Source organism: Psittacula echo (genome assembly GCF_963264785.1).
Source record: "Psittacula echo genome assembly, chromosome: 1".
Taxonomy (NCBI): Eukaryota; Metazoa; Chordata; class Aves; order Psittaciformes; family Psittacidae; genus Psittacula; species Psittacula echo.
Window position 1 is genome coordinate 20,976,727 of NC_137735.1, and position 27,534 is coordinate 21,004,260.

Sequence of the window (27,534 nt, forward strand, 5' to 3'; positions counted from 1 at the left end):
CAACAACTAGTATTTCAAAACCTCTCTGGAAAATCTGTTCTAGTGTTTAATCACCTTGATTGGGACTTTTTTTCCTTATGCTAAATGAAAATTTTCCTTCCTGCAATTTGTGCCTATTGTCTCATGCATGTCACTGTGAAGAATCTGCATCCATCTTCTTTGAAACCCTCTTACATGCAGTGGAAATTTTCATCTAAATCTCCTCTTATATTTCTGTTCTCCAAGCTAAACAACCCAGCTCTCTCAGCCTCGTCTTGTGCAACATGTGCTCTAGCCCCCAGTGTTCTTAATGCTTTCCCACGGGACTTTGGTTTCTTCTGCTCCAGCACTGAGGACCTGAAAGGCAGATACAATATTGCAGGTGTGTCTCAGTAAGTGCTAAGTACAGTGAATAATTGTCTCTGTCAACCTGAAGGCTGCACTCCTGCTACTGCAGCCCAATGCACAGTTAGCCTTCAGCACCATAAGAGCACTAGACAACTAATCTTCTGTTTCAATCAGCAGAAGCAACTATCCACCAGCCTGTGCAATTGTAGGGCATTATTCAGAAAGGGTTTGGCATTTCTAATTCTGTCCCTGTATGCCTGAGCAAGGTTTCTCTTGCCCTCCTTGGCAGCAAATCCTTCAACTCCTTTTTCAGTGTTCAAGCTCAGAGAAGAGTACTGTGTTCAGCCAAGGAGGCTTGTCTAACCCATTCGTTGTCTTGCAGATGGGGCTAGAGTATTATGCTTTGAAGAGGTTGTCTTTAAAGAAAAATGTCTTAATTTGTGCCTTCTTGCCCTTTAGAACAAGACTCCATCAGGATCCAGCCAATTAGAAAAGTCTAAATACATTCTCTTGAAGTCCAAGGGGTTTATTTATGTACTGTTACCCTTAGGATCTTAAACTATTCTGTCTTACAATCACTGTACTCAAGGCTGTCAAATGTCACACTACCAGTACCCCCATCAGAACCTGTGTCAAAAAGTTGCCTCCAAAGCACTGGAGAAATTGCTTGCCACTTGTGCTGTCCCACCAAATCTCCACCATCCCAGCAATGCCATACCTCTGCAGATTTGCATGGACTTCTTGTTCTTCCTCTTTGTCCTTCATGTTGCACAGGCCTAGGAAGACGGGTGAGGCAGCAGCAGGATGCCGATCCCACTGCCCCAGCCACAGAGCAGGGCAGGTAAAGGAGGAGCATCGAACATCTCCCTGTGGATAAGCACAGGCCAAGGCCAGAATATCAGCCTATGGGTGGGAATCTGGATCTGGCCTACTGGGAGGAATTGTAGTCAGACGCAGCCCTGGGCTACCTGGGCAGGATCATGGGTGTCGTGGTTTAAGCCCAGGCCGTAAATTAGAACCACGCAGTCTACTTCCCCCCCACCCCCCCAGAGGGATGGGGAGGAGAATCGAAAGAATGTAACTCCCACGGGTTGAGATAAAAACAGTCCAGTAACTAAGGTATAACACAAATCACTACTGCTGCCACCAATAATAATAATGATAAGAGAAATAACAAGGGAAGAGAATACAATACCACCCGCCGGAAAAGAGCCCGACAGAAAAGAGGACATGCCCTTCCGGGAAACTCCCAGTTACATCCCCGGGCATGACGTGCTGTGGTATGGAATACCTCTTTGGCTAGTTTGGGTCAGGTGTCCTGTCCCTGCTTCCTCCCAGCTTCTCCTCCCTGGCAGAGCATAAGACTCACAAAGTCCTTGGTCAGGGTAAACATTCTGACCAGCAACTGAAAACATCGAATTTATCAGTATTATTGCCAGGCTGAAAGTCAAAACCACAGCACTGCACCAGCTGCTAAGAAGGAGAAAAACTGACTGCCGCTGCTGAACCCAGGACAATGGGGATGGGCCAAAGGCCTTTTGGGGAGGTAAGTTTGTCGATCAGGGTCAGGCCCTTTTCCTGGAAAATTGTCTTACTTTTTGTTACTCTGCCAAGAGGGATGTTGAGCCTCCTCTGCAGCAGTCTGTCAACCAGTGATCCTTACTGTTGTAGCTTGGCAGTCGGGTCCTGGGGCAGGAGGTGAGATTTTGTCATGGAATCAGTTCATTTGGCTCCCAGGAAGGGAGAAATCTATAAACATCATTCTTTAGCACCAAGTAGCGCCCAAAACTTGTTCACTTCAATGGCCTCCAAAAGAGGAGAAGGGGCAATAGAGAAAATTTTATACATCTTCTTCTGAGCTCGTCTGAAACATCTTGCTATACAAGAAGGAAAAAAGAGAAACCATAAAAAAACTTCTCTAATTCTGAATTTATGGTGACTTTTAGCATTTTTCTCACTACAAAAAACAATCAAAACGTCTCAAGATATTATTAGTGTCACTCTTGTTGTTGCTGCTGTTGTGGTTATTTCAATTCTCCATTAAGTTAGATCAACTCACGTCCACAATAACAAAAGATTATGGAAAAAAATTAAAGTAAGTGCACTATGTAAAGCCTGTTTAAAAAAATAGCAGTAATATTAAAACTCAATGTAAAAATACTGGAAGTGCTTAATATATTTTATTATTTATTATGGATTATTATGAAGAAAATGCAGTTTATAATAGCAAGGCCAGAATAGAAACAGAAGGTCTTGAGATACAGATTCGATTCTTCACATTTTTCAAAAGACTAGATCTGCTTTATTAAATTGGTCTCCTTTATCTATGATGCCAATATAATATATTAAAAAGTTTATGCTTAATATAATTTATGCTTAATGCACTTTATGAGTTCTACTTATGCATTGTTGTAACATAGCCTATTATTTTATTCTCATTTCCATCACTGTATTTTTTTTTAAGGTTTCAATTACTCACAAAGCACAGAAGTAGAATGGTTAGTTGAGGGAAGCACAGAAGAAACAGCAACAAGAATCATAGAATCAACTAAATCAAAGAGGGAACCATAAGAAATGGCAAGCAGTAGATATTTTTGTATTTTTCTCATAATAAAAATTAAACCTGAAATGAGACATCATTAATCTGTTCCAGGTAAAATTAGAAATAGTGGAAATTCTCTGTAGTTTGGTATGATTGTGATGTTAGAACCCTGCTGTTCTTTCTAAACACTTTAGTAGCTTCCATTAAAAAATTAACACAAGTAGCTAATTAATTTACTTTTTAATGAATTTTAAATACATAGATTTTTAAATATAAAATTCATTGCTAAGGAGGAATAATACCCACATTTATTCATGGTTTTTGAAGTCTTCCACATATGACATTATTAACATAAGATACCGTTGGACATCATGACATAAAACCTTACAAGCAGCAACTAATTTCTTTGAGTTTTCAGTTAAAATGCATCATTAGAAAGCCAGTGCAGACATACAGGTTTTCCAGCTGCAGTTCACAGTTCTTATTTAAACAAACATTTATAGCTTGCAAAATTTATTTGTCTTCAAAGTATTAAAAAAATTTAGAGCCAAATTTTTGTGAGTGCTAAAAAAGACATAGTGTGGAGCCATGGCAATTTGCATCAGCTAACAGTCTGGCTTCTGAGAGTGAAAAGAGTCAAAGAAGTGACTACAGTGTCATTATATGCTATTTTAATTCCACAAAATTAGTTTGATGTCAGTGTATTAAATGGTATAAATAAATCAACAGGTAGGAATAAAGTAAATGAGAATCAAGACACTCCCCTCCCCAGTGCAGCACAGAAACAAACACCTTCTTGGTCACCAATCAGCACAACTAATGTGTCCTGAAGACTTCCTTTGTGTATTCCAAGCAGGGATATAAGACATGGCCATTGTGTTGAGAAACCTGACTGATACCCAAGAGTTATTGTCAGAGAGAAAACTACCAGCATCTAATACAGACTTGAAGTTAGGAGAGGTAGTGGGGAAACTTAGTAGTGTGTATGAATCCCCCAGATGTATTTGCAGCTTGCTAGTATGTTAAGAAAATATGACTATTGGAGGTTTCTTATCTTTAGTTGGTTATTACGGTCTGTATGACTTTCAGCTTCTGGTTAAATGCAACTCTCAACTATTTTTTGAGTGGTTAGATAGGTGATACAGCCAGCACATTTTTCATCTCAGTTTAGCTAGAATATTAGAATCTTATCTTTCAAATTGTCAAGGAAATATGTCATATTGTTTAAGGAAATATTTCTACCTTCTAGCCTTTAAATCAATGTACACTTCTGCTGACTTGCAGTGGTTAAATTCACTCATTCTTATGTACAGAAAATCCACATTAATAATGTGTTAAATCTGTCAGAGAGGAAGTCACAAAAGTCTCCTTCTTTCAAAGAACTGCAGAATTACAGAAGGGCAGAGGTGGAAAGGGACCTACATCATCTATCTCAAGCCCTTCCACAGAGGAATGTCTGCTAGAGCAGATTAATTAGAGCCATGTCCTGTCAGGTTTTGAATAGCTCCAGGGACAGAGACTCCACAATCTCTCTAGGAAACCTTTCCCTCATTTGCTCAATCACCCTCACAATATTTTTACAATTTTTTCATATATTTAAACAGAATTCCGGTATTTCATTTCATGCCCATTGCTTCTTGTTCTTTCATGGGGCACCACAGAGAAGAGTCTGGCTCTATATTCCTTGACCCCTTTCATCGGGTGTTTATACACACTGATAAGATCCCTCCTTTAGCCTTCTTTTCTCCAGGCTGAAGAGTCCCAGCTCTCTCAGCCTTTTCTCATGTGATGCATGATCCAGTCCCTTAAACATCTATTTTGCTCTGCACTGGACTCATGCCAATAAGTCCAAGTCTCTTTTGCACTGAGGAGCCCACAACCAGTCACAGCACTCCACACATGGTGGAGTTCAAGATCCTCAGGGCACTGAGGATGGCACACAGCAAGCTTGCAACTGTGGACTTCAGGAAAGCAGACTTCAGCCTTTTCAGGGGTCTCGTTGGTAGTGTACTATGGGATAAAGCCCTGGAGGGAAGAGGGGCCAGAGAAAGCTGTTTAATATTCAAGGATCACCTCCTCCAAGCTCAGGAGCAATGTATCCCAACAAAGAAGAATTCAGACAAAAACATCAGGAGGCTTTCTGGATGAACAAGGAGCTTCTGGACAAACTTCAACACAAAAAAGAAGCCTAGAGGGGGTGGAAGCAAGGACAGGTAGCCTGGGTGGAATACAGAGAAAGTGTCCAAGCAGCCAGGGTTCATTTTAGGAAAGCTAACCCCCTGATAGAATTAATTCTGGCCAGGGACATCATGGGCAGCAAGAAAAGCTTCTGTAGGTACGTCGGTGATAAAAGGAAGATTAGCAAAACTGTGGGCCACCTCTCCAGAAGGAAACAGGACACCTGGTTACCTGGGACATGGGGACAGCCAAGGTACTCAATGAATTTTTTCCCTTGGTCTTCACCAGCAGAAGCTCCAGCCACATCTCTCAAGTTCCAGGGGCCTGGAGAAGTATGCTGTAGGAGTTACTGCCTGCTGTAGGAGAAGATCAGGTTCATGACCATCCAATGAACCTGAAGGTGCACAGGTCCATGGGACCTGACAAGATACATCTACGGGTCCTGAGGGAACTGAAGGATAACATGGCTAAGCCACCACTCATCATATTTGAGAAGTTGTGGCAGTCCAGTTAAGTTGTCACTAACTGCAAAAAAAGGGAAACAACCTCTATTCTGAAAAAGGAAAAAAGGAGGACTTGGGGAACTAAAGGCCAGTCAATCGCATCTCAGTGCCTGGCAAGGTCATGGTGCAGAACCTCCTGGAAACTATACTGAGGCACACGGACAATAAAGAGATGATTAGTGACAGCCAACATGGTTTCACTAAGGGCAAATCATGTCTGATAAAACTGGTGGCCTTCTAAGGTGGGACCACATCGTTGGTGAATAAAGGAAGTGCAACGGATGTCATCTATCTGCAAATTACACATACACACATGAATGTACTGACACTGGAAAAAGGAACAAAGTAAAGGTTTTCCAGTTGCTGGTACTTAGATCTTTCAAACAGTCATGCTCACATTATAAGCCAGCTCCTCTCTTTCAGGTTCATTTGCTGTCTACTGAATATGTTAAAATTAGACATTTTGCACATTTTGTCTTTTATGAGTTAATGCTACTGCATAGGTAAAAGAATGAAAACAGGTGAAAGCCTGTGTGATCTGAAAACTGAAATAGGCTCTAAATGTCCAGTGCTCTATAACAGTGGAGATAATTTTGGCAGAAGAACAGAGGTAGATTTTTACTTTAAAAATGAAGCAAAAATTGCAAACTCTGTAATCTGTAAAGCCTATATGGTCTGAAGCTGACTTTCTTGCTCACAACTTTTTAAATTGACAAGAAAATTTCCTGGTTTTGCTTGCAGTGCAACACTATTTTCACATTGCTAAACTGCAGCCAACATACTATCAAAGCTTCTAGAGAAAGTCAGTGTGCCAGGTCTTTCTTCTCAGTTTAATATCCCTGACAGTAAAGTGAATATCGATGACAGCATTAAATGTCTTCTGGCAGGGCTTCGCTAAATCTGAAAAAAAAAAAAAAAAAGTCTAACCTCTCCATAAAAGCATGCATTGATCTTTAAAGTCAGTACAAGGAAAAAAAATCTCCTTACGTGCAAATTGATACATGAAATAATTGAAAGCTCTGTACATCTTTTTTTGACTCTTTTTTGGAATGGCTAGTGGAAGAAAAAAAGCTAACTGTGAATAAAATACACAGTGGCAGAATGGGCAAAGCAGAAGGTGATATGCTAATTTTAGGACAGTTTTGAATTTTTAGTAGATACTTTTTATAGTATTTAAGGGATACTGCATAAAATGACAGTAAGAAAGTGGCAGGTATTGCTCTAATAACTCTTAACAGCTTTCTGAAGAGCACATTGAAAAACACATTAAATTTTGAACAAGACAGTTAAAACATCTTCTGCTGAAAAATGGGTGGTTACTCTATATACTGGTTTAAATAAATGAAGCAGAATACCAAACATGAACACGTCATATACTCTGGTTACCATATTTGATGTAAAGTTAATGATTTTACCAGAACTGGCAATCTGGAGTACAGACACTCAATACAACTACTAGATCCCTACTAAGTCATAATGCAATGTGAACAAAAGAAATGCTCTGTCCAGAACCATTCATTTGTTTTCTTTCTCTTTGTTTTATTCCTCAGATTTTCTGAGTACCTTCAGGAATAAATTGTGGCCCAGACTTGAGAAATATATATATTTTTCTTTTGTATCAAAACTGAGTAATATGTTGGTTTTGTATTGTTGAAAGTCAGCTAAATAATAATAAAAGACTGGTATGAGAAGATGCCTCTGCATGCATTAATTTTTGTATCAGAAAATATAGTGAGTCCTGAGTACAAATGCTGTCAGTATTTAAACTACCCTTCTCAAGTATTTATTCAGAGTTCATTTTTATAGAGCAGGTGAGAACATAGTTACCAGACTCTGGGCAAAACCAGAATACCAAGAACATATTTACCTGTAAAGAAGATTTTTTTAGTCTCAGAGTTGCTATTGTTGATAAGACTCTTGCTGCTGATTTATGATCAAGATTTAGGTTATTTATAGTGTTATTGTAAAATAAGCCTGTAGTTTATGCAAAATACTGGGTGGTATTTTACAGTAGCTGGGAAAATAATGTTACTCTTCACTGTAGCTTCCTGACAGTGACAATGATTTATGGTGTCACCTGAAGACAAGAGGTTGTGGAGTATAAAGAAGGCCCTTGGTCATGTATCTTCTCCTGGCATGTCACTACCTCTTATGTGTCTTGATATCCTTGGCTTAAAGTACGGAATAAAGTGGCCTTGCATGGTCCTGGCACCATTTTGGTATAAACCCTGTTATATTTTACGTATGGGGAAAATTTTAACAGAAACTCATTAACATATTCTTTCATGATTTCTTAAAGGATTAATGACAATTGGCATATCCATTTTTAGATGCCTAATTTAGCACCCTGTTCAGAAACTAGGTACTTTACAAAATGAAGCATGATTCAGGTGTTACTCTTTAACAAACCAGAAGAAATATATATCTTTCCTATTAAGACAAATTTTCAGAGACTGGTTTTAAATATGCTAGACTAGAAATAGAAGCAGAGTCAATAAGATAGGGAATTATTATTGTTATTAGAAGGATCTCTACCAACAGTGTCAAGCAACAAATTATAAAGGAGCAGCAGATAAAGGTGAAATTCTTATGTATTTTTAGATATCTAAACAGACAGTGTTAAGAAAAAGTAAATACTTAAACTTTCAGGAACTTCAGTAATAGCCCACAGAAATAAATATTCCTGAAATAAAGAAAACAACCTAATACTTTCTTCAACTAGGAGGGCAATCCTTTGCTTAAAAGATGTAAGTGAAGCTAGCAATTTGTTGGGCCATATGTTTCTTATCTGACTCCTTACAGTAAGCTCGCAAATCCTAGTAGACCACTTTGTTAATTGCAATAGAAACTTCAGGTGCAAATGTCTTTATGTACCCAAAGTACTTATGTACTTTATATACTAAAGTAGTGTAAGTACCTAAGGATAAGTGTACGACCTGCAGCTACTATGGACTTCAGAAGATAGTCATTAAGCAAGCAACTTTTACCTATTCTGCATTTAATTTCTCCTAGGACTTTTCCTTAACTCCCTTACCCAGTAATGAAAATATTGTGAGTTTGTCTACTGTGTGCACACAGGCTCACAAGAAGCCAGTTACACTCTCATCAGTTTTAATTCTTTCTGCCTCTTCCCCTCCTCTAGATCCCCCAGTGAGAGAAAGCATGAAGGAATTAAATGGGAAGTTTCACAAACAAACAATCTTGAAGCACAGAGACAAAAAAACAGTTTGAGAGTGTGATCACTATTGTCTGTGAGTGTTCCCCTCCTCACTGACATCTTGATGCTTACTGGTTTGAGTTTGCTTGAAAGACTCATGTCTTTCACCCCCTTGGGACTTATGGTTCAGTTTGGTCCAAGTGCAGAATCAAACTATGAAATATACTTATGTTACTAGAAGATAACTTGTGTGTCTAATATTCTGTGGTTTTGAGATTAAGACAGTTCTGGTTACTGAATTTCCTTTGAATAGGCAATATAGAATTTGATGGTGGCTTGTCCTGTATGAAAAGAGATTAATGGAGAATTGCAGAGGTGTGAATTCACAGCCAGATGTGTTTGGGATAGCTGAAGTGGTGAGCAGTCCTAGCTCGTTAGCTTGACCATCTGACAAAATCTATTTTTCCAAACATATGGATATCCTGAATCCATCCTGAATGGGATATTTATACCCTGAATGGCATACTTGTTCACTCCTGACATGTTTACAGCCTAGATTATTAATATAAGCTGCTTAAAGAAGTATAGAAGGCTGACAAAAATCTGCAGGTGGACCAATGCTACTTTAATATTATGTCTGCAAACTGTGATGGCCCAAGAGCGAATACACATGCTGCTTAGATATCCCTTTTGCCAGGGTGTTGCTTTGTCAGTTGGAGCAGGTCTTAGGGCAGTATTCACCTGAGCTGTGCCAACAAATACCTTACAAAGTATAGGTTAGCTCCCCTGGATTCCAAATGCATTCCAAGTACTTTCATTAACAAATACACAAGGTTTATGGGGAAAAAAAACCAAAAAAACCCCTAACAGTCATGTAACAGAAAATGCTTAAAAAATTAAAATTGCATTTTGTTTAAAAAAAAAAAAAGAAAAATCTTCTTTCCTGTACTGCTTTTCACAATAGAAACTATTTAAACATATTTCTTCACAGTACACTCAGTTATATAAAGAATACAATCTTTGCTCTAGAAATAGCAGTTTTCTTCTTCTGTTTAAGAATATATGTTAAGCTCAGTCTGTTTTTCTTATTACTACTAGTAAAATGTGGGTATGCCTCACATTTAAATCAGGATGAATATTGTTGAATTGTTAACTGAAAAATTGATTAAATGTCCCAAAATTAACCCAGTAATGTTTTCAGTCATATAAATATTTGTCTACAATTGTTCCTCCAGAGTAAAGACAAATACCATACTGCAAGAGTGAAATATTGCCATTACACAATTCCACTGATAGCTATATAAGTACATTAATCTTTAATTATAGAAGAAAGAAAAGATTACAGTAAAGAAATTAGTATTGCAAATTATTACTGATGGTATTTGGCCTAACATGTGCACTGCTAAGCACAGAAATTGATAAAATAGAATAATTACTTTTCATAATGGGAAAAATAAATAAGGACATTCTCTTTTTATATTTTGCCATGCAACTCTGATAATAACTTAATTATTAGTATGTTCTTGTAATGTAATTAATCATTATTGATTATAGTGGAAGCATATGCTTAAAGTCAGGATGATCTATTTTAGTTCTAGCAAAAGTTCTGTTTAATTAGAAAATACTGGCTTTCAGATTTTGGTGGGTTTTTTCTTTTTTTTTTTTTATCTGGCCTATATATATTGTAAGTCAACCTATTCAATGCTTTTTCACCTCATAATAGTACTATCAATAGCTGATAACATAGAGATACATTAATGCCTGTTATGTCAAAGAAATTGGATTTTCTTCCATTTTTTCATTTGCACTTCTCTTCATATATTACAACTCTTGTTCCTGTGTCTTACCTGATTAATCAACACTGCCAAACCTCATATATTTTAATGCATGAAAACCTCTTAGAGCAATAATGAAAGCTGTCACTTCATAACAGGTGTTTTACTAAGTCTAGTGAAAAAAGAAATTTTGCAAGTGGATGTATAGACCGCTGAAACTTAGTTGCAGCTTTTTCTTGTTCTGGTTGAAACATATAAATAATAGCATCAATACCAATTATAACTGAAAAAAATCATTATTTTCACATTTATACTTTGTATTATGAGGCAAAAGAACTAATCTTTAATTCCTAATGCCTCCAAGCATCTAAACCATTAACTGAGCAGTCAGCTAATCAAAATTTTTTGTGTTCCTTAGATAACACAAGTAGTATAAGAGGGCAAATCATGCCTGACAAATTTGGTGGTCTTCTACAATGGGGCCAAAGCATTGGTGAATAAAGGATGAGCAAAGGAAGTGAACTACTTGAACTTGTGCAAAACGTTTGACACTGTTCTGCATCGCATTCTTGTCTCTAAATTGGAGACTTATGGATTTGAAAGATGGACAACTTAGTGGATAAGGAATTGTCTGGATAGTCACACTCGAAGAGTTGAAGCCAATAGCTCAATGTCCAAGTGGAGACCAGTGATGTGTGGTGCATCTCAGAGGTCAGTGTTGGGACCAGTGCTGTTTAACATTTTTGTCAGCAACATGGACTGGAAGATTGAGTGTATCCTCAGCAAGTTTACCAACACTACCAATCTGTGTGGTGTGGTCAGCACACAAGAGGGAAGGGATGCCATCCAGAGGGACCTTAACAGGCTTGAGATGTGGGTCTGTGCAAACCTCATGAAGTTCAATAAGGGCATGTGAGAGGTCCTGCGTGAAGGTTGGAGCAATCCCAATCATTTATGGGAGAAGAATGGATTGAGAGCAGCCCTGATGAGAAGGACTTGGGGTTGTTGGTTGATGAGAAACTCACCATCAGAGAAGATGGCACTGGAATATTTTGGACTAAGAGGATTTTTACAGTCATATTTTCCACGTTTTAAAAATTATCTTCTTTTTCCTCTTCTAATTAGGAAGGTGCAAGGTCTTAAAATTTGCAATGAATGATAAAAACCTATAAAAGCTCTGATGTATTTGCCTCTGGTTTCCACTGTAGTTCCACTTTATAGAGAACCATAATATATATAGACACATCTAAGATTGATTAGCTTTTCCTAACAAAGACCTACTGTAATGGAGTATCGTTAAAGCTGTTATTCTGGCTTGTTCAGTCAGACTGCTTGCTGGGTAAGCTACAAACTGCAATATCTACTGTGGAGTGCTTTCTATGCCAAGGTCAAGGATTTCACAGTATCACAGTATCACAGTATGCTAGAGATTGGAAGGGACCTCAAAAGATCATCTAGTCCAAACCCCCTGCCGGAGCAGGAACACCTAGATAAGGTTACACAGGAATGTGTCCAGGCGGGTTTTGGATGTCTCCAGAGAAGGAGACTCCACAACCCCCCTGGGAAGACTGTTCCAGTGTTCCGTCACCCTCACTGAGAAGAAGTATCTTCTCAAGTTTAAGTGGAACCTCTTGTGTTCCAGTTTGTACCCATTACCCCTTGTCCTATCATTGTTTGCCGCTGAGAAGAGCCTGGCTCCATCCTCGTGACACTCCCCCTTTATATATTTATATACACTAATAAGGTCCCCCCGCAGTCTCCTCTTCTCCAAACTAGAGAGACCCAGCTCCCTCAGCCTTTCCTCATAAGGGAGATGCTCCACTCCCTTAATCATCTTAGTTGCCCTGCGCTGGACTCTCTCCAGCAGGTCCCTGTCCTTCTTGAACTGAGGGGCCCAGAACTGGACACAATATTCCAGATGCGGTCTCACCAGGGCCGAGTAGAGGGGAAGGAGGACCTCTCTCGACCTACTGACCACCCCCCTTCTAATACACCCCAGGATGCCATTGGCCTTCTTGGCCACAAGGGCACAGTGTTGGCTCATGGTCATCCTGCCGTCCACTAGGACCCCCAGGTCCCTCTCCCCTACACTGCTCTCTACCAGGTCGTTCCCCAACCTATACTGGAACCTGGGGTTGTTCCTGCCCAGATGCAGGACTCTACACTTTCCCTTGTTATAGTTCATCAAGTTACTCCCTGCCCAACTCTCCAGCCTGTCCAGGTCTCGCTGGATGGCAGCACAGCCACTCCTCCCAGCTTAGTGCCATCAGCAAACTTGCTGATAGTACACTCAATTCCCTCATCTAAATCGTTGATGAATATATTAAATAATACTGGTCCCAGTACTGACCCTTGAGGCACTCCACTAGATACAGGCCTCCAACTAGACTCCGCCCCATAGACTACAACTCTCTGGCTTCTCTCCTTCAGCCAGTTTGCAGTCCACCTCACTACCTGATCATCCAGACCACACTTCCTCAGTTTAGCCGTGAGGATGCTGTGGGAGACTGTGTCAAATGCTTTGCTGAAGTCAAGGTAGACCACATCCACTGCTCTGCCATCATCCATCCACCGTGTTATTTCCTCATAAAAGGCTATGAGGTTGGTCAAGCATGACTTCCCCTTGGTAAAGCCATGTTGACTGCCCCTCATAACCCTCTTATCCTTGATATGCCTTAAGATGGCACCAAGGATAAGGTGTTCCATCACTTTCCCAGGGATGGAGGTGAGGCTGACCGGTCTATAGTTACCCGGGTCCTCCTTCTTGCCCTTTCTGAAGACTGGAGTGACATTTGCTTTCCTCCAGTCCTCAGGCACCTCGCCCGTTTCCCAAGACTTGGTAAAGATGATGGAGAGTGGTCTAGCAATGACTTCCGCCAGCTCCCTCAGCACCCGTGGGTGCATCCCATCTGGACCCATGGATTTATGGATGTCCAGATTGCTCAACTGGTCTCTAACCCATTCCTCATCGACTAAGGCAAACTGCTCCGTTAACCTGACTTCATCTGAGGTCTCAGGGGTACAGGGCTCTTCAGGACTGCCTCCGGCAGAGTAGACAGAGACAAAGAAGGCATTCAATAACTCTGCCATCTCTGTATCTTCTGTCACCAGGGCACCCATCCCGTTCATCAGTGGGCCTACCTTGCCTCTGGTGTTAGTTTTATCTGCCATGTATTTGAAAAAGCTCCTTCTGCTGTCCTTGACCCCTCTTGCGAGATTTAATTCTAAGGAGGCCTTAGCCATCCTAGCTGCCTTCCTAGATCCTCTAGCAGCAGCCTTATATTCCTCCCAAGTGGCCAGCCCCTCCTTCCATGACCTGTAAACTCTCCTCTTCCACTTGAGCATACCCAGCAGTTCCTTATTTAGCCACGCAAGTCTCCTGGTCCTTTTCCTTGACTTCCTACGTGTCGGGATGCTCTGATCTTGAGCTCGGAATAAGCAATCCTTGAATGCCAACCAACTTATCTTGGGCCCCTTTACCTTCAAGCAGCCTTGCCCATGGGATTTCCCCTAGCAATTGCTTGAAAAGGCCAAAGTTTGCCCTGCTAAAGTCCAGGGTTGCAATTCTACTTGCTATTGTACTGATCCTACCACACAAGATCCTGAATTCCACCATCTCGTGGGCGCTGCAACCAAGGCAGCCCTCAACCTTTACTGCTTCGACCAGACCCTCCTTGTTAGTGAGGATGAGATCCAGCAGCGCTCCTCTCCTGGTTGGCTCATCCACCATTTGCATGAGGAAATTATCATCCATACACTGGAGGAACCTCCTGGACTGTGGCTGGGTTGCTGAGTAGTCCTTCCAGCAAACATCAGGGAAGTTAAAATCCCCCACGACGACCACGTCCTGTGACTGTGAGGCTGCTCTCAGCTGCCTGTAGAAGGCCTCGTCAACTTCCTCAGCCTGATCTGGTGGCCTGTAACAGACACCCACAACAGTATCGCCCCTGCCAGTCTGCCCCTTAATTCTCACCCACAGACTCTCAACTCGTTCATCCTCTGTCCCTGAACAGAACCCAGTACAGTGTAGCTGCTCTCGCACATAAAGAGCAACCTCACTACCCCGCCTGGCTGGCCTGTCTTTCCTGAAAAGGACATAGCCCTCCATGACTATATTCCACTCATGTGAGCTGTCCTACCACGTCTCTGTAATTGCCACCACATCATAATCTCCTGACTTAACACAGGTTTCTAACTCCTCCTGCTTATTTCCCATGCTGCACGCATTGGTGTATAGGCATTTCAAGGAGGGAGCTGAGCTCACCGATTTCACCCTAGGATTATAGGAGACCTCCCAGTCTTCATCAATTCTAGAGTGCTTCCCCACTGGGGCCAGCCCAGCTACAATCCCCATCCCCCTTCGAATCTAGTTTAAAGCTCTCCAAATGAGCCCTGCTAATTCATGCCCCAGCATCCTTTTGCCTCTGTGAGATAAACCTTTCCCACGTGCCATCATCCGGACTGGAGCCTTATAAAACCAGCCGTTATCAAAGAATCCAAAGCCCTGCCTGAAGCACCAGTCTTGTAGCCAATTGTTTACGGACTGAATTTTCCCATTCAGTCCCACATCATCACCAGAAGATGGAAGAACTGAGGAGAAGATCACTTGAGCCCCAGACTCTTTCACCATCCGTCCCAGGGCCCTGTAGTCTTTGTTCATCCCCCTCAGACTGCGGGAAGCAGCTTCCTCCCCACCTGTCTGGAAGACCAGCAGTGGGTAGTAGTCTGTCGGGTGCAACAGGTTGGGGAGCGCCCTGGTGATATCCCTGATTTGGGCTCCAGGCAGACTACACACCTCCCTATGATGAGGGTCAACTCTGCATACCGGGCCCTCTGTTCCTCTCAGAAGGGAATTGCCTACACCAATGACCTTTCTTTCTTTCTCATCAGAGGCAGTCTTGAGGTGCGAAGTCGACCGCCTTTTCCTATGTGACCTTGTAGGCCGGCTTTGCACCATATCCTCACCTACCTCTCCTTCAAGATCCAGGGCCTCAAACCTATTACGGAGGGACACCTGGGGAAGCAGGGCAGGAAAGGAGGAGGGTTGCCCACGACTCCGAACTGGAACTCGCTTCCAGCCCTCATCGTCTTTTTGGTCCCCTACCTCTGCATGACAGCTACAGGGCAGGGGCCGTCTCGGGCCATCCCCCTCTGTCAGAGAGGGCAGGGGGTCCATCCCCTTTTGGGGGGTATCTCCCTGGAACCGTTCTGGCTGGCACGCCAGGGAGTTACTCCACCAGTCGATCTCCCTTTCACACTCCCTGATGGTCCTCAGCATCTCGACCTCCTCCTTAAGTTCTGCCACCAAGCTAAGCAGATCTTCTACCTGCTCACACCTCATGCAGGTGGAATGCTGGCCTCCCTCCCTCGGCAGCAGCAGGCTCTGGCACTCCCTGCAGCCAGAGACCTGAACAGGCACGGTTTGGGACAGGGTCTCCGTCTGAGTTGCTACAGTCTCCTTACTGCAAGCTCTCCTTCTGGAGGCGACCATATTGGTCAGCAGTCTGGGACACCAGCAACAGGGTTCACAACACGACCTGCTTGTTCCTCCCTGCGCCTGGTGGGCAGCGACATGTCTCTGCCCTCTCAGAGGCTCTTTCAAGGCAAGGGGCAGGGATGTGGTTGCCGTCACCATGGGAACACCCCCCGCCACGTCAGCCGCTCTCTCGCAAGGGCTGCTGGGGCTTCGGGGATCGGGAGATGTCGGGAATCGCGATGTCTCTGCGCTATCCCCTCTGATTTTCCTAATCTCTTCTGAACCTCGTGGTCGCTGAAGCATGTCGGCTCCGGCTCTAGCTGTGCTAGCTCTGATCAGCCGACTGACAGCTAGTATCGAGTTTCAGCCGCTTTTAAATCTCCCGCCGTTACCGTGGGAACGCCCCCCCCGCCACGTCAGCCGCTCTCTCGCAAGGACTGCTGGGGCTTCGGGGATCGGGAGATGTCGGGAATTGCGATGTCTCTGCGCTATCACCTCTGATTTTCCTAATCTCTTCTGAACCTCGTGGTCGCTGAAGCATGTCGGCTCCGGCTCTAGCTGGGCTAGCTCCGATCAGCCGACTGTCATTCAAGCTTTTTATTATAGAAAATATTAGGAAAACTTAGTTAAAATATGACAGTAAAGGAGATTTTATGCAATCAAAAGCAATTTTTAAATCACTAGCTTCCAGGAAAAAAAGGAAAACAAAAACCAAGAGAACAATTAAACAGATAAGATAATGTTCTTGAAAATTAACTTTCTGGAGTTTATCTTAAGTGCAACATTAGATCACATATAAAATTACACCTGTTTATTAAATACAGAAAATTGTTTAGGCTCTAAATGGGCACAAATTGCAACATATTGCTTCTCAAAATTACTTTTCATTGTTGTATTTGTCCTGGGTTCAGCAGCAGCAGTAAGTTTTTCTTCTTAGTAGCTGGTGCAGCACTGTGGTTTTGACTTTCGGCCTGGGAATAATACTGATAAAGCCGATGTTTTCAGTTGCTGGTCAGAATGTTTACCCCGACCAAGGACTTTGTGAGTCTCATGCTCTGCCAGGGAGGAGGAGAAGCCAGGATGAAGCAGGGACAGGACACCTGACCCAAACTAGCCAAAGAGGTATTCCATACCACAGCACGTCACGCCCAGGATGTAGAACGGAGAGTCTCCTGGAAGGGCTGGAACGCTGCGGGGTGGGGGGCGAGGTACCGGTCAGTAGGCGGTTGTATTCTCTTCCCTTGTTATTTCCTTTATCATTAGTATTGGTGGTAGCAGTAGTGGTTTGTGTTATACCTTAGTTATTAAATTGTTCTTATCTCAACCCGTGGGAGTTGCATTCTTCCAATTCTCCTCCCCGTCCCTGCATAAGCGGAGGGAAGAAAGGGGTGGGGGGGGAGTAGACTGCGTGGTTCTGATTTACGGCCTGGGCTTAAGCCACGACAGTTCTTTTTTGGCGCCCAACGTGGGGCACGAAGGGTTGAGATAACAACAGATCTGACCGAGGCACAATGCTGATTCATTGGCTCTCGAAGTTGTTTCTCTTGATGTCACAGTGTCAGTATGCTGTAGCTTACTTAGAGCCGGTATTTGCCGTGTTAGTGTTTTTTATGTGTGGGACTTGGGCTAAGGTTCTTGTTTCATTGTACTTCATGGTAATGGCTTGTAATACGGGTGGGCTCTGGAAGCAGGGCGGGATGGACGTGGCTGTGGACTTGTACATGGCCATCCCGCTGCTCTTCACTGTGCTGGCCTTCGTCCTCGCCTCCGTCTTTGTGTGGCTGCGGGGAGCTGAGGGGGAGCTGCTCCGGGAGCCGGCGGAGATTGAAGTGGCCCGGGAGAGCGGCCCCGGGGACCAAGCGGCGGTGGGAGCAGGCCCGGAGGCCGGCAGGGAGTGGCTGCCGGTGGAGGAAGGCGGGGTGGTCAAGGAGGGAAAGGAGGCGGCTGCCGAGCAGCAGGAGGAGGTGGCAGAGGAGCCGAGCACTGTGGCCGAGCCCAGCCCCGTGGCGGCAGAGAGCATTCCCCAGCAGCAGCCCACTGAGCCCCATGAGCCTGAGCCCCAGGAGGATGCAGGAGACCCGCAGCATTTCCCAGCAAGGCAGAGGAGGAAGATCTGGACTCAGAAAAAGAGAAGCTGGTGGTGAGAGAGCTGGCAAGCACAGCAACATCATTTGATAGTTCTGAAGGCTTTGAATGGCCTTTGGGTACCCTTGGGACCTGCCTGCTGATTGTGATGGGGATCACCATTTTGGCACACATACAGAGTGTGTTTTACCCACGGCCATTTTGTCTGATCCTGAGAGTTAAGCAGAGTCAGGTTTGGGTCTTTTCTGGGTTTAGACAATACAGGGGGACCAAGAGGTTTTCCCCAAGGATGGACAGTCATGAGTGTCATGGTGTGTGGGACAGTATGGGCGAGTATCTAACCCACTGGGCCCCTCCAGTGCTTTGGAAGCATTGGAGATGGAAGACAGCTGTATGGAGTCCCCAACAAAAAGGTGCAGAAACTGCTAAAGGGGAGGGTGAATTATTTTAAGCCTGATGGGCCCGTGACACTTCAGGCCATCAGGGCAGAGATGCAACACAGAGATGGACTCATGATCGAGGGGTGGACTTAGCAATAGACACTATTGCCCAGGTTATTCACGAGTGTGAACACTGCACACGGCCTCTCCTGCTCTGAAAGACTGTTACAAGAGATGGAGCCCAACATCATGGACCGGATGGACTCAGCAGCTTTATAGGGATTGGTCCATGCACTAGGATAAGAATGCACTGAGATGAGAGTGATGGTATATTGAAAATGTGGGATCTGAGCACGACGTGAATGGTATGGAATAAGGGGTGGATACTGTCCTGGGTTCAGCAGCAGCAGTAAGTTTTTCTTCTTCTTAGTAGCTGGTGCAGCACTGTGGTTTTGACTTTCAGCCTGGCAATAATACTGATAAAGCCGATGTTTTCAGTTGCTGGTCAGAATGTTTACTCTGACCAAGGACTTTGTGAGTCTCATGCTCTGCCAGGGAGGAGGAGAAGCCAGGATGAAGCAGGGACAGGACACCTGACCCAAACTAGCCAAAGAGGTATTCCATACCACAGCACGTCATGCCCAGGATGTAGAACGGAGAGTCTTCCAGAAGGGCTGGAACGCTGCGGGGTGGGGGGTGAGGTACCGGTCAGTGAGCGGTTGTATTCTCTTCCCTTGTTATTTCCTTTATCATTAGTATTGGTGGTAGCAGTAGTGGTTTGTGTTATACCTTAGTTATTAAATTGTTCTTATCTCAACCCGTGGGAGTTGCATTCTTTCGATTCTCCTCCCCGTTCCTGCATAAGCGGAGGGAAGAAAGGGGTGGGGGGGGAGTAGACTGCGTGGTTCTGATTTACGGCCTGGGATTAAACCACGACAGTATTTAATACACATTGAGCAAAAAATCAAGAAGCAGTGAGTCGGTTTCAAGGGAAAGTGTGGAGAAATACAGACCCCCTTTTTTTTATCAGTACCAAGCAAATGAAAATGGTCCTTAATACTTTTGATGCTGGGATTTTCAATCGTTCAGGTATAACTAATATAATATTACTTCTGAGGATATCATTGTCGCAAAAGTTCAGGAGAAAGGGAGTAAAGAATAACACCTAAAACTAACTTCCTAGTACAAGAATTTTTCATCTTCTGTAATATCTATGTCTTGTATATTCTAGTGCTAAGTCAGCTTGAAACAACCCTAAAATCAAATAATCTTAGCACAAAAGTACATGGCAAATTGAATGCACTCTCAGCAGGTTTGAGGAGGACACCAAGTCGAGTGGTGCACTTGATACTCTAGATGGAAGAGATAGCATCTAGAGGGACCTTGACAGGCTTAAGCCCATGCGAACCTCATTAAGTTCAACAAGACCAAGTGCAAGGGTGTGCAGTGTGTTGAGACTGTCTGCAGTGTCAGTACAGTCTGGGGAATGAAGGGATTGAGAGCAGTCAAAAATTGGGTATGATCCAGCAATGTGCTCTTGCAGCCCAGAAAGCCAACCCTGTGCTGGGCTGCATCAGAAGAAGTGTGACCAGCAGGTCGAAGGAGGTGATTCCCCCTTCTACTCTGCTCTCGTGAGGCCCCAACTGGAGTACTGTTTTCACTTCTGGGGCCCCCAGCACAAGTAAGGCGTGGACCTGTTATAGTAGGTCCAGAGGAGGACCATGAAAATGATCATAGAGCTGAAATACCTTTCATATGAAGAAAGACTGAGAAAGTTGTGCTTGTTCAGCCTGGAGAAGTAAGAACTTATTGTGGCCTTTCAATACCGAAAAGTAGCTTATTAGAAAGGTGGAGAGAGACTTTTTACCAGAACCGATAGTTATAGGAAAAAAGACAATTGTTTAAAAGTGAATGAGAGTAAATTTAGATTGACTTAAGGAAGAAATTTTTTATGATGAAGACGGTGAGGCACCAGAACAAAGAAGTTGTAGATACCCATCTCTGGAACTTTTCAACATTAGGCTGGATGGGGCTCTGAGCAAACTGGTCAAGTGGAAGGTGTTCCTGCTCCTGGCAGGGCATTGGACTAGATGATCTTTAAAAGGTCTGTTCCAACTCAAACCACTCTATGATTCTATTTTTAATTCAGTACATCACTTTATATTTTATTTATTATTGTTATTTTATCTACCTGGAAACTCATCTGCCACCTTTCTAAGCTGTATTATAAAAACCTTCTGCATTAACTTTCCATTTGCACAGCATTTAACTAACTGAAAGAAGCTTTTTTTAATTAATAATGTTCTATAAAAAAATGAGATTTTGATTCCTTTACTCTGTTGTATTATCTCTCTAGGTCATGTTATCTTGTGACTTGAACAATTTTTTTTAACCTTAGAAATAACTGTTCAGATGATTTAACCCAGAATATCTCCATGTAGTTGCTATTTGTTCTTGTAGCATAGTTCTTGTTACACAGTCATGCCATTTTTTGAGCCCCTTGGAACTAAAACTGTCTATGTTGTTGCCTTCGAGTAGGCGTAGCGACCTGGTTCAGGAACGGCACGGCGACCAACCCCAGGATGCTCGGGCCATCGGCTCACTGACACCAATGTGGTGGACGGCAAATGGCGTTTTATTGCTTAATGGCACGGCGTTATATAGCTTTGGTTTACAACGTCACTTCCGTCTGCTTACCTCATAAACTAAGTGTTATTGGCTATCAGGAGAGGGGCCCTATCTTTCTGTACAGCGCGATATCTTCCGACCGTCAGACCCTGGCTACCCACATTTCCCCCCTCCCTATGCATAATTATATTACCTAAACAATAAGCTTAAAAAATATATATTATATTAGAAAAGGAATCTTATTTGGACTGTACACCTTAAAATAATTCTATGCTATAAAGCACAATCCCGAGTATAAACATAAGGCACATTAGGTAGTAGGTAATGAAGAGGTATACTGGAAGAATGAGGTAGGATTAGGGGTAGTTAAAAAAGCGGGGAGGGGGTTTGAGAACAAGTATAACTGAAATTAAGATCTCTGTGAGGTGGTATACTCCAGCTTGAACTTGTGTGCTCTGGGAAGACCATCAATAAACTATCTCCGAGAGGCATCATTGCTGTGTGAGGTGACAGACTCAACGCGAGCGGACGTCCCCGCGCAGGCAATTTTGACCTGACTGTGATGAGTTTTTGTTCCCTTCACTCAGCATAAGGTTCGGGCGTTCCAACTTTTAAAAGTGCACGCCTGTTACCACGTAGGGGGCCAGTCTACGCGGTAAGAGGAGGTAACAATGTCTAAAAAGGTCTCCCAGGGGTTTGGATTTGTCCGGACAGCTAAAATCAAGCATAATAACTTGAGGTAGCATTAACTAGAGACAGTATTAAAGTAATTGCCGGCATTCTACGAGCATAATGTTAACCGTTTCTAGCCGGCTCTTAATAAATGACACAAGCTTATTCAATATACAGGGTCCGAAGATCAGAGTCAGGACAATCATTATGATCGGTCCCATCAGGGTAGATACTAAGGAAGTCAGCCATGGCGATTGGGTAAACCAGGATGTAAACCAACCTTGGAGTGCCTCTCGTTCCCTTCTTCGTTTTTCTAAACCCTCCCGTAACCTTGCCATGGTGTCTCTTACCACTCCGGTATGGTCCGCATATACACAGCACTCTTCTTTCAACGCAGCACACACTCCTCCTTGTTGTAGAAACATCAGATCTAGACCTCTACGGTTCTGCAGCACTACCTCGGATAATGATCTAACTGATTGCTCCAATGCAGTTATCGATTGTTCGATTCTGGCTAAATCTTCATCGACCGCTATTCTTAAGGCGTTAAATTCTGTACTCTGTTGCACTAAGGATGCTACGCCTGTACCTAGTCCTGCACTTCCCACTAGTATTAGGGTGGCTATCGTTATAGCTGTAAGGGGTTCTCGCTTTGACAGATGGTACTCTGGGGTAAGATGTGAGCGGTAAACAAACTCTTCAGGATGGTAAATTATCTTGGGAATTATAGACACCTGGACACAGTATTCCGCTGATTTGTTAAAGTTGTCTAAGGACAAAGAGGGTGTGACCCCAATGATAGAACAGATCCATTTAGCATTGTTGACTGGTATTAACCATTTTGCTGAGGTATTATCCTGTATCTTACTGACACATAACTGTTGTTTATTGTCTGGGACAGCACCCAGACATACACCGCTTCCTACCACGTGTGCTAGTGTTATGCTTTGTTTTTCCATGTCCCATATACATTGGGGCGGATTTGTACCATTTGCCAGAATAGGTATGTCACTTACTCCTATGGCCTCATAAAAGGGTAGTTTTATTCCATAGCATAGCCAGCAATGCTCTGTAAAGTTCGGATGGGTCTTGTTTAATACTCGATAGCTGGCCTGCATCATTCCCCAGAGAGGATCTTCATAAGGGATTCTATTGGTGTGTGTCCTCACTGTGGTACGTATTGTTGTGAGTGCGGTCGTATACTTTGCTATTAGTACATCAGGTTCAGTTAGTTTCCCGGTTATATGATTTTGACCGGGGGTTGGTAGGAGTGTTTCACCAGCAAATGTTAGTTTAGGGCGTACTGGCAATGGATCAGCCGGAATCAATGTTTTTTGAATACGAATGTGGGCGCCTCTATCTTTTCCTGTCTGATAATATCGAACTCCCCACATCTTTCCCAAGAGCCAACTCGGATGTTGGGGATTACTCACATTCAAATAGAGGTGCTTACAATATCCTGTACCATAAGATGTCGGTCTAGCGTGGGGGGAGGGAAGTGGAGGGGAGGAGGGACCAAGACAATGTTGCGGAGCCATTGTAGGGACCCCACTAACTGTTGCATATCGTGGAGTGTTTTGATGTGTCAGTGAATTTTTACTTGGGGTGGAGTTATATAGGAACTTGTGATTTCCACTCCCAAGAAGCTCACGCATGGTCCCTTTTTAATTTTCGCACTCGCGATTTCGAACCCATTTGTTTTTAAAGTTTCCGAAATTAGTGATATTAGCTGGTCCACCTGCCTTCCTGATGGCGCGGCGTTTAAAATATCGTCCATATATTGAATGATGGTCGCAGTTGGGTCGCTGTGTCGGACCGGTGCCAAGGCTCGGTCCACTGTAATCTGGCAGATGGTGGGTGAATTGACCATCCCTTGAGGCAGTACTTTCCACTGGAAACGTAAATTAGGGCATTGGCTATTTGGGAATACGACAGAAAAAGCAAACTGTTCTTTGTCCTCTTCATGTAGGGGTATTGAGAAAAAACAGTCCTTAATATCAAGAACGGCACAAGGTTGTCCTTTTGGTATCATAGAGTTCATGGGTAACAGCGTTTGAACGGGGCCCATCGGCTGGATTGTCTTATTTACCTCATGCAGGTCATGGAGGAGGTGAAATCCCTCACCCTTTCGTTTAGATATGACAAAAACTGGTGTGTTCCATGGGCTAGTAGAGGGCTCTATATGTCCTCGTTGTAGTTCACGGTCAAGTAATTCGAGGAGAGCATCCATTCGAGGCTTTGACAAGGGCCACTGCTCGACCCATACTGGATCAGATGACTTCCAAGTTAATTTAATTGGTGGAAGTGGGTGTATGGCAGTGGCCTTTACGGTAAATTTGTCACCCTGGCATTCAATAGGGTTAGGGCGTCTCTTCCCAGTAGGGGTGGGACTCCTGACATAACATATGGAGAGAGGGTGATAGTTTTTTCCGGCCCTTTTTCGGTATGGAGAGTGATTGCTATTAATTGAGCGCTCCTTCGAGCTCGAGATAGTCCTCCAACTCCACCCACCATGGGGGCGTGTTCCAGTATCCAATGTGGGGGCCAGTTCGTCTCAGGAATAACCGTAACATCCGCTCCAGTATCGATCAAAAAGGGGACACTAATAGTGGTGTTGTCATTGGCATTGAGGAGGGAGCAGATCCCCCATACCACTGGTGGATTATCGCACTTTAGTGCCAGGGCCACCCTGGGGTCCCGCTCCCAGAGGGTGGTCCATGTTGTCCCTGAAATAGGGGCGGGTTCGGCAGGGCTGTCGGTTGAATTGTAAACTTGGTTACGTCTTGAGAGGGTAGCGGGTTCAGGAGTACTTCGCCCAAACTGAAGTTGGCATGATGGGGCTGCCTCACATTCAAAGTGGGAGAGGGCTGTGTGTGGCCAGAGTGCCCCCTCCCCTTCCTGTTTCCCTGTTTGGATCTACAGTCTTTAGCAAAATGTCCTTTCTTTCCACAGGCCCAACACGGTCCCCTGGGCCTGTTCTGGCACGGGGGGACAATGGGCAATTAGTTACAACGTGGCCTGTCTGGCCGCATTTAAAACATACCATCATATTGGTGACTGCGGTGCGAACAGCCGCTTGGATTGGTGTTAAATGCTCTTCCTTTGCGACGTGCTTGATCATGTCTGCGATGCTCGACCCCACCGGGAGTGATCGCAGAATCTATTTGGTTATCGAATTACACTGCTGGCGTAAACATTCTGCCACGACCGGGCCCTTCGCTTCCACAGGCAGGTTTGAAGAGTCGACCGCGGCCTGGAGACGATCCACAAACTGCGTAAAGCTTTCGCTTTCATTTTGCTTTATTGTGGCCCATGGCGATGGCTTAGCAACAACTCTAGAAGCTGTGCGAATGGCTTCTCTAGCTGCGCGAGTGGTTGTCATTACCTCGTGAGCCCGCAGGCCCTGGGCCTGCGCCTGGGGGGTAATCATTGTTGGGTCTGTGCCCATCAGCCGCTGCAGACTGGAGCCGTGCAGCGGATGATCTGCCCCGACTGCTTGGGCTAACTGTCTCGCACAGTTTTCTTCCCATTCCTGTTTAAAAACAATCATCCCCGCTCCATCAAAAATCAATCTACAAGTTTGTTTTATATCGAATGGGAGCACATCGTCTGCCCCAAAGATACCATCTATAAGGGTAGAGACCATGGCAGAATTAAGGCCTTTATCTGCAATTGCTTTAACAATTGTTTGTATATCCTTAGGGTTTATTGGCGAGTGGACCCTCTGTCCCCCATCCGTCACTCGGACCGGAAACACCAATGCGGTCGATGGGGTCCAGTCGGCACACTCAATCATTATTTTCCTCCAGTCCGTGAGAGGGACCTCCTCCCCCCGCGATTCCTTTTTAATTTGGACAGGGATATTTGAGCCCTTAGTTCTGTTTATTTCTGGTTTTGGCCACTCTAAATTTGAACCTGTCGAGAGCCGCTCCTCCCGACTATTGTCTGATCCTCAGCTAGTGTCTGATTCAGAATCAGAACTCGATTGACTGGTTGTATCTGGTGTCTGGTATCTTTCTGTCGGGCTCCGGCCACGCCCGCTTCCCTTGTGGGCGGGCTGGTCCTTCCCCTTGTGGGCGGGCTGTGCCTTCCCCTTACGGGCGGGCCGTTCCTTCCCCTTGTGCCCGCCCCTCCTTCCTGGTCCGCACCTCCCTCTTAGTTCGTCCCACCCACCAACTGGGGGGGTACTGGCCCTACCAGGGTATTTTTGCGGGCGGCCGCTCTGATTGGCTGCCTGCCCTTCGCTCGCGCTCCGCCCTTCGCCTTTGTGCTCGTTCGCGTTCTCCTCCCCCTCCCATTCCTGCTTGCTTGTTAAAGCTGGCTTTTCCTCCCCGTTCCTGCCAAGGGTGTCCTTGCCCCGCCCCCCGCCTTTGTGCTTTGCGCCATCTTGGGGCGCATAGGGCGGTGGCCCCACCCAGCCTGCTGTGGCCTCAGCATTCCTTGCAGCGTTTCTTGCTTCCTCGGCCAGCCCACCCCAAAAAGATTCTGCAGTTGTCCGTTGGTTAGAAAACGTGTCAGGGTTCGAGAGTTGGGGGGGCGTGTCGCCCTCCCGAGATACAACAGGCTCAGGAGAGCCGGGAATGTCAGGGGGGTGTGGAGTCTGCGTGGCTGCCCCGACCCCCAGTTTTGGGGTGTCTCGGAGGCAGGATTTCGCAGCCTGCCAGGTTTCCTGCTCGTGTGTGGCTTTCCGCAGGGCTTGCATAACTTTCCCCCACGATTTAAGGCTCTTGCCAGAGCCCGAGGATACAGTCTCATCGGCTAAGGCTTTGGTGCATTTATCCCACACCTCCGGGTGGAGAATATCCACTGGCTGCTCGACGACCCCGAGTTGTAAAAGCCTCGCTACTGCGAGAGTAAAATCTTTGGGCTTACAATCAATACCCCATTGTCTATGTATTTCGGATACGACCTTCACAATGGATTCCATCCTCCTTGTGGGTCCGGGAGTGTCCTCCCCACCGGGCTGCTCTCACTGCTCCAGCCGACGTTCACCCGTCCAGGCGATTCCCAGGTTTCGGCACCACTTGTTGCCTTCGAGTAGGCGTAGCGACCTGGTTCAGGAACGGCACGGCGACCAACCCCAGGATGCTCGGGCCATCGGCTCACTGACACCAATGTGGTGGACGGCAAATGGCGTTTTATTGCTTAATGGCACGGCGTTATATAGCTTTGGTTTACAACGTCACTTCCGTCTGCTTACCTCATAAACTAAGTGTTATTGGCTATCAGGAGAGGGGCCCTATCTTTCTGTACAGCGCGATATCTTCCGACCGTCAGACCCTGGCTACCCACACTATGTCAGGGTACAAATGGATATGATGCCTTGATTTTTCATTCATAGTTCAGTGTCACTCAGTACACAAACTGGTTTGTTCCTGCTGCTGTTTATGAGACTTTCTTCAAGTTTTGTCTTTGGCTTTCTTTCAGCTGTCAGCCATCATCCAGTGCTTTTGGCTCACTATTGCTAGTCTGGATGCTCAGTTCTGCATCTGCACTTTCTAGCCCATCCCTTATTTAAAAAAGCTTAGCTCCTCTCCTATTTCCTATACAGCTATTCAGACCATTCCTAGCTTTATTCCTGCCCTAGTACTAGAGTCATGCCTGGTCTGTTACTTTCTATCAGGTAGTCTATGTCAATCTGATCTACAGCTCCTATAGAATATGCACTTTGAATTCACAAAGGACTTTTGCTGACTGTTTTAAACTCAGTAGATCAGACAAGCTTGTGAGATAAATAGTTTTATAAAACTTGTGTGAACTGTAGGGATTGGTGCATGGACGGGAAACTGCTAGGAGGGACAGGAACCAGCT